The following is a 12,499-nucleotide window of genomic DNA, read 5'->3' on the forward strand; positions in this document are numbered from 1 at the left end:
CCTTGTTTACATTGTTCTGCCTGGTTCTGCTGTTCTGTCTGCCTCTGGAAGGATCGGCAGGTTCCGGCGGACATCGGGTCCGCCAGACCCGCTGATTGGCTCCCGCTGTGTCCAATCACAGTGGGAGTGAGTTTCCGACGGCACGCCTGAGACCCAAAGAAAAAAATCACGTACAGGTACGTGATTTTGCTCTTAAGGGCCGCCCTGCCGCAGTATATGTACCTGGGAAGGTCCTTGATCGGTTAAAGGACTAGTTGTTGGCACCAAATATATATGTGTCACTTTATGAATTTTATGTGATATGCATATATATAATATTCATTTTTATACACAGATGTTTTATATATTATTCGTATAGAGTAGGAATATTTTTCACAGACAGCGCTGGGTTCACATATTTCATATTCCTTGAATAGCCTATGCCTGGTTTCAACATACTACTAGTTTTACAATCTTTTGTAAAAGTGTTGTGCCTGCAAATCTTTTAACACACAATTCTTCACTTATTTGTCAGCTGATCAACCTGAACAAGTAACATCCTGGATGTGTTTGCCTTTGCAAATGTGAATGCACTGGGATTCTTCTGAAAGTGAGGCAATATTTTACCTGTGAGGGAGGATTCTACAGTGTTAGAAAGTGAAAGAAAAGGAGCAGACTGGTTATTAAAGCGGTATTAAAACCAAAACTAAAAAGGTATTATATTGCGGCTTTCCAATCATTAGATGTGATGGCTGTATCCATTTTTGTTTCTTTGGCTTTTTCCCTGTGTTATCATCTGGTGATCTGGCCAGTAACACACCTCCTGTATTAGTGAGACACCACTCTGGATGAATGAACACAGGAGACACAGCAGACAGCAGCATTGTCAGTCTGGGGGGTGAGTAGTGTTAAATGTATTAGCAGATTTAATGACTAACAAATTGAAGCCAAACTCCAGCTCACACTTTATAATCAGTTCCAGCCTTTTCCTTTTGGGATAAAGGTGTTACATGAACAAAAAAAAGCTGATGATTTTAAGCACCCTTGCTAGGGTTTGTCCATGTAAACTGATACATTCTACTGGAGAGTTTGCGATTTCGAAAAACAACAGACTTGCTGGCTGGTTCACCAGATGAAAATGGAAGAAAGAAAGTCTAAAAAGAAATTGAACTCAGCCATCCCATGTAAGATTTGGCAAGCTGCAATATAAAAAATGTTTGCTTTTGGGTTTAAGGCCTCATGCACACTGAGCGTTTTTACAGCTGCGGTTTTGGACATCAGGCATTTTTTTCTACAGTACAGCCAGTAAACTCCCCAGCATGTTATCCTATGTGTTCATGCATACATAGACTGTAATCAGCATTTTTTGGCAGGGGCATTTTCAGGCTGGAAAATGTTAAACAACGTGGCAAAACCCTAAAAGCCGCTAATGCAAAAATTCTGCAATATGCAGCAAAACTCCCATTTTTATGTGGCATTCTACAGCTAAAGCTAATGGCATTTTTATAATTCACCTAAATTCTTTACATTATGGTGTTTTTTTCCAGAGATTTTTTTGTTCAATTGCAGCAATTGCCTGATTTTCTGCTATGACTAAGCACTCTGTGTAGTGTGAAACGCATAAGCTTTGTTCCACTTTGCTGTGACCTGTATTTTGGATGACACTTTATTGAATAAAGGCAAATATTTTTGGAGTGCGGCTGTCCAGGATTTCTTTGATGTCTAACTGCCTGATTTTCTGGGCAGACCAGTTCATTCCCCTTTCCTAATTTTTATGAGCAAAGTTGTTCTTTGAACTTTTAGCCAGTCTCATGCTCTAAAAAATGCACCAGCTTGTTCTTTCCCTTATATTAATGTACCCTACCTTATTGGGTAAATGGCATAAAGGCTGTGTTGTCATGTCGTCACATCATGTGTATAAATACATAAACCTCATGTGTCACCATCCATGTCCAAGAGGTGATATAAGATTTTCCTTTTTGTATAATTTGCACATTTACATCCATCACTTAATTACGTCGCTGTACACTATCAATCACATCATTAGGGAATCCCTGTTGGTTTTCTTTGTGTCTTATTGGGTGCTTTAAAGGCATGGGGGGGTGAACCCATAAAAACATAAGGACCAGTTTGGCAGTTTAACTCACAGGGCTTTTTACATTTACAAGTAAAAGGATTGAGGCAGCAACTCTGTATTCCATATAGCGATTTTAATGGTTGGTTTCAAAAAGTGACAAGCAAAACAGTTGATGCGTTTCAGCAACAGCCTTAGTCATAGCCTTTTACTTTTACATTTTTCTTTAAAAATAATAAAGAATTGAAATTCTCAAAGAATATGAGCTACAATAAAATCCACTTCCTACGCAGTAAATGAAACATCTACAGGTTCAATGATATATAACAGTAAATTCTTATGGCTGCCCGTAAAAGCAAATAATAGCAGATTCTGATAATTGTGAGAATATACATCATATATTATTTTGTTGTGTGTCCTGAATACAGAAGAAGGAAGGACTATCATTGATTAGAAGAAGCACTTGAAAATTTTCATATACAGTATACATTTCTTGTGTGTTACTTTTCCAGCAGGTTGGACTAGAATGACCTGTATTCAATCTGTGTACCATTTCTATAGATGTTCTAAAAATAATGTTAATTGCATAACTAAACTAGCTTTGTCTTTGTAGGTAACACTCTGGTCTATCCACTTATGAAAGGTCTCACAACCTACTCTACCGGAGGTGAGTTAAAAATATACATTGCCAAAGCTTTTTAAAGATATGAAAGACTTTAAAACTGAAGCAACTATACTATACATTTTCTGCAGACTAGGTGTAGATATTTGAGATTCTTCCACCAATGTTGACATTTACAGTTGTATCTAGGAATAGTCATCTTCACAGCAGGACCCTGGCAGACATGCACTGGTTACTCAGGCAACATACTGTTATCTTCATACTTCAAACTCTACGCTTACATTCACGGATTAGATAGCAATGTAAAGCCAGCCATAGATGGTTTGTATCTTGACCCGTTCTGCAGGGACCAGCTGAGATTCGATTGTATGAGCAGATTTAGGCCGGCCATACACGGTGCAAATTTCTTTGCAGGAAAGAGATTTGCATGATTCCCCCATCAACACAGACATTGCTGACAGGGGAATCAGCCATTGTCTCCTCCTGGCAGGGGAGGGCAGGGGAAGCCTTCCTCGCTTGGAGAAGAAAGTGATTATCATGAATCCGGCAGGCTGGTTGTACCCAAGTTGATCGATTGACTTGGTACAATTAGCCTGCCCATTAACGGTTAGAATCTTGACCTGTTCCTGCTAAACCAGCCGAGATTCTAGGCGTGTATGGCCGGCCAGATGGTACCCAGGTCAATCCATCAATCAACTTGGGTACAACTAGCATGTCGGATTTCTAGCATGTGATTGTTGCCAGCCGCCATGGCCGCTAGCAACAATCACTGTGCTCTCCCTGTACCCTTTGCCTTAGATCTGTGGGAGGGATTCCCTCATCAACATTGACTGTGTCTATTCGGAAATCAAGCAGTTTTCTTTCCTGCAACCCATGTTTGCAGGAAAGAAAATCACATCATCTATGGCCTGCTTAAGTCAATGAAATGTAAGGCCATTTGAAAATGATCAATAAAATATTCACTTTATCGTTGCACTACTCTGGGCCCTATTTACCTCCAGAGTTTTTGTCTAATTTATGATACCTTAAAATACAAAGTTGTGATGTCAAAAGGAAGGAAACAAAATGATAAAAATGAAACAGATTGTGAAAAAAAAGTGTAGAAATAGAAAAAAAATAAGTTAAAAAATATATCCCATTTTGAAAAAAAGGTTTCTAGTATTTCACCATTACAAATAATATAAACACATGCACTAGATAAAAAAATGCAAAGCAACAAATATTGTTGTCTAATAAAAAATAGCAACTACTGTACTCAGTTTATAAGTAAACACGCTAAGGAAGTTTGTTTTCTAATGGATAAAAGTATGCTTATTCTGAACACGGAGAGTTAGACAAATATCTAAATCCTAACTGGATGTGTCAGTGTCATTCTACACTTGATAACATAAATTAGTCATGTTTTTATATACACTCTTTCACAGAAGTATTTTGTGAAAGAGTGTAGTGTTACTAATATGAACAAAATGTATCTATCACTATATAAAATAAATCTATACATCAAAATGAATTAGCTACATTCATGAACCCCATGGTGTATAAATAATCCCAATCCCCACTCCGTAAAATAATCAGTATCTACATAAAAAAAAATAAACTACGCCATAATCTCCACAGTGCATAAATTATCTCAGTCCACACAGTGGCAAAACAAATTCTCTGCTAATCTATGGCACATATCAGTGTGCAAAAGTCTGTGAACATCAATCTCGTCACTTAAAATGGAAATATTGTGTTTTAACACAGTGGGGTTGATTTACTAAAACTTGAGAGTGCAAAATCAGGTGCAGTTCTGCATAGAAACCAATCAGCTTCTTGTCTTTTTTTGTCAAAGCTTAATTAACCGCTTTAGCCCCGGAAGATTTTACCCCCTTCCTGACCAGAGCGTTTTTTACGATTCGGCACTGTGTCGCTTTAACTGACAATTGCGCGGTCGTGCGACCTGGCTCCCAAACAAAATTGATGTCCTTTTTTCCCCACAAATAGAGCTTTCTTTTGGTGGTATTTGATCACCTCTGCGATTTAAATTTTTTGCACTATAAACAAAATAAGAGCGACAATTTTGAAAAAAAACGCATTATTTTTTACATTTTGCTATAATAAATATCCCCCCAAAAATATATAAAAAAACATTTTTTTTCCTCAGTTTAGGCCGATCGTATTCTTCGACATATTTTTGGCAAAAAAAAATTGCAATAAGCGTTTATTGATTGGTTTGCGCAAATGTTATAGCGTTTACTAAATAGGGGATAGTTTTATGGCATTTTTATTAATAATTTTTTTTTTACTAGTAATGGTGGCAATCAGCGATTTTTATTGTGACTGCGACGTTATGGCGGACATGTCAGACATTTTTGACACATTTTTGGGACCATTGTCATTCATACATCGATCAGTGCGATTAAAAATGCACTGCTTACTGTGTAAATGACACTGGCAGTGAAGGGGTTAACAACTAGGGGGCAGGGAGGGGTTAAGTGTGATTACTAACTGTAGGGGGATGGGCTGTGTGTGTCATTACTCTAATCACAGCACCCGATGACAGGGAGCTGTGATCAGTGACACTTGTTACTAGGCAGAACGGGAGATGCTGTTTACATCAGCATCTCCCCGTTCGTCCTCTTCGCGAGGCGATCGCGGGTATCCCTGCGGCAATCGAGTCTGCGGGACCGGCGACCCGACTCACGGAGCTCCCGCGGACCGGCGACCCGACTCACGCAATGACACAGCGGGGAATTCAAATGGATGTACAGGTACGCTCATTTGCCCAGCCGTGCCATTCTGCCAACGTACAGCGGCGTGCGCCGGTTGGGAACTGGTTAAACAAGTTGAAATTAGAAGCTGATTGGCTACCATGCACAGCTACACCTGATTTTGCACTCTCAGGTTTTAGTAACTCAACCCCAGTGCTTGAACTCCCACTCATGTCAGGGTACATTCACAGCCTGTGTTCCTCAAGCTGAAATGCCACCCACCTTTTTGTTACTTATACACAATAGAAAGGATAATGTTCATAAATAATCTCCCATAGAAACATCTCTTCACAATCTGAACACCACATCAGAGTACAGAGGAGAAAACAGAAATCACTCATAGCATACTGGAATGGACATATAGTGCCAATAATGGGGAAACTGACACCAGTAGAGACAAACTACAGACTCAGGTCTAGTCACTGACCTTCTTTCTGCAATAATTGACAGAATATCAGTATGTAGCCTTTTAGGTAGATGGACTAAAAGCAGCATTACACCCAAAACAAAAAAATAATATATTGCATCTTAGCAGTCCTTAAATATGGCAGCTACATTTGTTTTCTTTTTTTTATGCCTTGTTTTTTACCTTTTTTTTGGTGATATGGCCAGTAACACACTTTCTGTCGAAGGGTGTCTTCACTCTGGATGGAGAAGCAACTTAAAAACCTTTGGACAGCAGCATTGTCAGTCTGGGGATAAGTTAGTGTTAGACGCATTAGCAGATTGAGAAGGATTTGATTTAAACAGGCCATACACTGTTAGATCAGCCTGAAAAATATTTAACAGATTTCTCCATCCAGGCTAAATAGTGCGCATGGACAAATCTCTCCCAACTCTTATTGTATTTTGACGGCTAGCCCTATCAGCTGTCAGAATACTTGAACGTGCAACTGCTGAGAATATCCTGCTCAGCTCTTTCGATTCTTCAATCAAGTGGATGTTGAGTGGGACATGGTGACAGGGCCACCCAATGATTGAATTTCGGATAGTTTATCAGGAATCAGCTGAAATTTGATTGGCGTATGGCCACAGATTAAAGTCTAACTGCAGCTAACATTTTTAGGCAACTACAGAAGCCAAAGCATCTGCCACATATAAGAATTGGTAAGCTGCAATTTAATACATATTTCTTTTTGGGTTTAATACCACTTTAAAGTGGTTGTTAAGCCACTATAATCTACTCATGCCATCCCCTCTGTTATATAATAATATGTGTCCCTGTGTCTGATCTATATTAAAAAAAAATGCAGATTATAGCTTATATCAGAGCATCTACTGGTGCTCACATGACTCCTCGGCTCTCTCCTCTCCCCAGCTGACAGCTATAGTGGGTGGGGCCGAGCACTCCCGCTGACGTCAGCCGGGGAGGAGAGGAGGAGACAAAGCTGAGGAGTCATGTGAGCGCCAGGAGACGCTCTAATATAATGTATAATCTGTATTTTTTTATATAGATCAGACACTGGGACACATATTGTTATATAACAAAGGGGATGGCATAAATATATTATAGTTTTTAAAGCAGCAGGAGGGGATGGGGCTGGCACTGTCATGAGCAGACAGGCAGGGAGGGGAGAGGACGACAGGAGAGCTGCGGATGACGGAGGCACAGAATCTGACCATGGTTTCAGGGCTCAGCAGCCATGATAAACCATGGTCAGTTTACAGGGGGAGGGCAGAATCAGGCAGGATCAGCCAGGTTTTTTTAGTTGATACAGGGGACCAAATTACAAATTAAATTTATAACATGCTTTAAGGGAACAGGATCTATTTTTTTTTAGGGTAACAAACACTGTAAAGACTTTTTTCAGAATTCATTAGAAGTGTAGTACAGTACAATATGCATAACATCATTGTTGAAAAAAGGGGAAAGGTTTGATTGTGTTGCCACTTTACTTTATAGGCAATATGTGTGTGTTGCTGACATCTGCGAAAGCTGGCCATACATGGATAGAAATTCAGCCAGTTCAGCAGGGACCGACCGAATTTTGATCCATCTATGGCTGTTCTCGCTCAATAGAATTCGGTATAATGAACGACTTCTCTCAAGCGGGACTGTTGGAAAACTTTCATTCAATCAGCACTTGCAGCCAATCAGCTGCAGTGCTGATCAGTGTATTCAGATAATGAGTGAATCTTAGTTGTCAGAATGAAATAGCACAGCAGGGAGGATTCCTCCTTCTACATTACTTGTGTGGATCCATTTGTTTCTTCCTTTAATTAATAATACTTTAATAATTTTCCGGCTGATAAAAAAAGAAACAAAAAAAACAAAACAATCCATGTATGGCAGGCTATAAGTGTTCTCAGGTTTTTGTGCTGTTATTATCTGTACTAAGTCTTCATAAAGCGACTCCAGCATGTTTTCCTTTGACCTGGTGAAAAAGAATCCATGTACTCTAGTAATCATGAAACTAAATAGGTCCTGCTATCTGCCTGTAGGGAAAGTCAAAAAAGAGTCTTGGTATATGAGAACAAAACAACCTAGTATCTCACACTTAATAATCAGCAAAATATACAAATTTATTATTGCTAAAAGTGAAATAAACCAAATAAAATTTGTACAACTAGTGTGAATTCCCAATCAATATTTTTAAATTACTGTAACAGAATTGCAGATGGTTTAACTAAGTGGTATAGCTAGGATCTAATAAATATTTCCCTTGGAAATTGTACACTGAACATAAAAAAGTAATTTCTGTAAGGCAGTATTCTTCCCAATAGCTAACATTTGTATCCGTAATTCCAGTGCCAGCTGTAAGAGAAAAGTGGGTCACAGAGCACTTGAGCTGAGCCCCCAACCTCATTGTTCACTGCATATGTGACTGCTCCAGAAACGGTTACATTAATCCACCACATTACAGTACTTCACATCCTTCCTGTCCTGAACTGCCCCATCTGTGCCATTTTAGCATTTAATTCTGTTTGTTAAAAAAAAACTTAAACCCTGCCTGTCCTTTTGCTCCCTTATTTAAACATTCACTCTTCACATTCCGAACAAGTTCATGCTTATGACTGCTAAGAACATCATGATGAAGCAATAAACTTTACAGTTACACTAAATTAAATGGATTATGGTATAGCTTTAATCTTTATATCGTTTTGTTAGATGTGTCTTCTTAATGGCCAGTGGGTCATTGCTTACATCATACACTCATTTAGTGTGGGTCTCCTCTGGATCCTCTCTATTAATTAAATTTGACTTTGAGTCCATCTGTGCAGACACTAAGCATCTGATGTGTCCTATATTGCTGCCCTGGCTATTATTTTTACACAAATTTAACACAAGCAAAGCACTATTAATGATCTTTAACTCATGAAGCTTATACAGCTATTTCCACCCTACAGCAAACAATTCTTACCAGATTTATTTGCCTGCTATGGGGTACCTCCTTTATTAGATCTGATAACATGCATGTATGCATGCTGGGATCATCTGTATAATTCCAAGGTGGCTGTTTATATAAACTGGAGAAAAATACCTTTGCACGAAAAGGGGATCACTTGCCCATAGCAACAATCCAGGCTTTATCTTTTTTTTTCTGAGACAAAGAAAGAAAAAAACAATAGTGGCTATAGGCACATATTCCATTTCTCTTGAGGACAATCTTGTCTCCCATTTTTTGAAGTAGTCTGTAATTTGAAGGTTTTAAATTCTCATCCAACCCTCTCTGACCTAGCAGAGATTTTTTTTTCAACTGAGCATACTCATATAAAAATAGCTATAAAGCAAACCAAACTACTCATTTTAAAATTAAACACAAATAATTTGTTTCAAAGTTCATGACCAGTGGTATCAACATTTTCATGCCAGTTTCTCAGATCAATCAATCAGGAAAGGATACAAAGGCAGGTCCCTGCCCTTCCCTGTCTACAAAATGAAAATAGATAGATGGTGTCTTTGATCACAGAATAAAAAAATCCTTTAGTAAGGCATAGAGAGAGTAATATTGACAGAAATCAGTTATAATTACCCACTGCTTTCATTGGTTGGAATAATCTGAAATAATGAAATCTGATTTGCTGCTAAGGCTTATTTACGCTTTTTTTAACGTAATTATCATTAAGTATTAGTGTTTACTATGTAATATCACTTGTAATTTTTAGCTTTAAATTATGGAAGTCAAAGCTTTTGGTGATGCTAACCAATCTAAAAAATAATAATTATGGAAAAGAAATGGAGTATTAAATGTCTTGTACAATTATCAGATTAGTTAGTATAATAAATCTACAGTTATCACAGTAAATTGAATTTAATTTTAAAAACATTAGCTTTGTATACGTTTTTATTCATTTAGCAACATCTACCACAAAAAAGAGGATTTTCATTAAAATTGTACAAGTTGTCATGCAAACATTGACAGTTTACAATATTTAATCTTAAATAAATTAATTTTTATTTACATCTTCTGTTAGTGATTTGCGGGGGGGAACATCTTGAAGACTGGTAACACAAAAAGCTAACACAGTATAAAAAAATGCATAATGTTACATAATGTTAAAATCCTGCGTATCCCTTACAGTTATATAAAACAGGCAACCAAAACATATTTTATTATTTCTAATAACGGCAGACAAAGTGTAGCATGAGAAATAGGTATAATTTTCTTCTGTAACTCCCACTGGGGAGATTTTCACTAATTTCCTGTCCCCGTGACATTCCTACGAGAAATGCAGTCAAGGATTGTCACAGGGACCAGAAGATATGCACAGCAATAAAAGCATTTTCAATTCTGCTTCTTCCCCACTCTACTAAAAATATGTTTTGTCTGTTTGCCTATTGGAGATTTCCTTAAGATGGACATTTAAAAACAATAAAAAAAAACACAAATTCTAATCCTCCATACTGTATTCGAAATAATAGGAACATTTAGGCTGGAGTTGGGCTTTAACCCTTTCATGCCTAAGCCTATTTCTGACATTTGGTGTTTACAAGTTAAAATACATATTTTTTGCTAGAAAATTACTTAGAACTCCCAAACATTATATATATATATATATTTTAGCAGAGACTCTAGAGAATAAAATGGCGATTTTTGCAATATTTTATGTCACACAGTATTTGTGCAGCGGTGTTTTAAACGCAACTTTTGGGGAAAGGGACACTTTGAATTTTAAAAAACAAAACAGTAAAGTTAGCCCAATTTTTTTGTATAATGTGAAAGATGATGTTACGCCGAGTAAATAGATACCAAACATGTCACGCTTTATAATTGCACGCACTCGTGGAATGGCGACAAACTACGGTACCTTTTACATTTTTTTATGGTTACAAGGTTAGAGTTACAGAGGAGGTATAATGTAAACTTCCCTTGGGACGGTAATAGGTGGTGACAGGTACTTTTTATGGAGGGATCGGGGATCTAAAAGACCTCCAATCCCTCCTTTGCACTTCAGAGTATTCATATCGGCAAAAACGGCGATTCTGAATACTGTATATTTTTTTAAATCCGGCGTCATTGGCAGCCAAGTAAATCGGAAGTGACATTGTGACGTCGATTCCATGTTTACATTCAGAAGACTTGAACAAAGTCATTTATGGCTTAGTTCCAGTCTGTGGCTAGACGCCAGAAGTGCCGGATCACGGATCGAGTCCCCCCGTGGGAACGGAGGGCCCGGTCAGAGCGGCGGAAGGCGGCGGGAGGGGGGTTGTCCCCTCCCGCTCCTTCGGAATAACAGTCAAGCGGCTTTTAGCCGCATCGGTTGTTATCCCTGGAAAGCTGATCGCTCGCTCTAAAAAACAGTACTGGGGTGATGCCTGCAGCTGCAGGCATCATCTTGGTATAACCCCTGAAAGCCGAGGCCGCATATATGCGTACGCTCGGCATGAAGGGGTTTTAAATATATACATTTTTACTACAATTACTATCATATTAATAATACATCAAAGGTCTATGGCAATTCCTAGCAACGCTTTCATTATCCTGCTTACAAATATCTGTTGAATTTTTCTAAATGAGTCCAGTTTTGGTAGTTTTTGCTGCATGCTGATCTGGAATTAGATAGTAGTTCAGAATGCATTTTGCAATTGACAGACCAGGTGGTGATTTACTAAAAAGAATAGAGACTGTTAAGTGACTGTTCACTAAATTTTGTAAATAATTCAAATCTGTGTTCAATTAATAAACTAGCCATGTGCTAGCAAACATCCAAAATGTCATGTCTTTGGTATATGATTGAGAATTCACAGCTGAACACGGCTTTACCCTATTTAATGATACCAGCTTTACTAATAGAATAGCCCCTGTTATTTTGGAAGGTTGACGCGCTGACGTCATCGCTGTGCTTCTCGTCTTGAACGGGTGTTCGCTGGCCAGCCGGCTGCTGTATTTTTATCCTTGCTTTTAACTCTGCTGTTTATGTAAGTGCAATAATCTATTTAATAAATTGTTTATACCCACTGATCTGCGCCATGGAGAGCCGTCTTTTTATTCTTTTTGGGTCCTCCCTGCTGCCTGTATATTGATCCTTTGGATGGAGCCATCCTGGTCTGCCTGGTTTGCCTGGCCATCCTGGTCATCCTCCCCCCACATTGTTGATCATAACAGGACGTCAATATGATTGTGCGCCTGGTTTATTTACAAGCTGTTTCATAGCTTGCCGTTGGTAAGCATTCAATTTACCTGGTGGTGGATTTTTCACGTGGTGTCACTGGAAGGATTTATTAGTTTCATTGCACCTTATTGGACATTATTTGAATTTATATTTGGACTTTATTATTTCACTGATGGGATTTTTCATATTGTTTTATCTTCACATGGGTTGTGTTTAGTGTTTTTCTTTTTGATATTTATGTGGAACCCTCAGAGATCTTTTTATTATAATACACCTGTTTGCAGCGCAGTTCCTATTTAACCACCTGCTATTTTACCAAATTTTCCCCATACCGTTTCATACCGTTTCCAAGGAATATGTGTAATACCGCACAGACCATGATGTAAAATCATTGGACATTGAATACACTGCCTCTTAAAAAAATTTACAAAATTTAAAGTGTATGTAAAGCCAGCAGTTTTATTGTTCTATATAGTGTAGGCTAAAACCCCTCTCGAGTTACAGTATTTGTTCTTT

At 38.2% G+C, this 12,499-nt stretch overlaps 1 long non-coding RNA gene across 1 annotated transcript in view; it reads left to right on the forward strand.

Moving 5' to 3' along the window:
- Nucleotides 1-12,499, forward strand: part of LOC141103410 (uncharacterized) — a 109,510-nt gene that overhangs the window by 60,441 nt on the left and 36,570 nt on the right. Inside the window, exon 2 of the long non-coding RNA XR_012235320.1 lies at nucleotides 2,667-2,720. This is a non-coding gene — a long non-coding RNA (uncharacterized lncRNA). The remainder of the gene's footprint in view (nucleotides 1-2,666; nucleotides 2,721-12,499) is intronic.

Source organism: Aquarana catesbeiana, linkage group LG07 (assembly GCF_042186555.1).
Source record: "Aquarana catesbeiana isolate 2022-GZ linkage group LG07, ASM4218655v1, whole genome shotgun sequence".
NCBI classification, from domain to species: domain Eukaryota; kingdom Metazoa; phylum Chordata; class Amphibia; order Anura; family Ranidae; genus Aquarana; species Aquarana catesbeiana.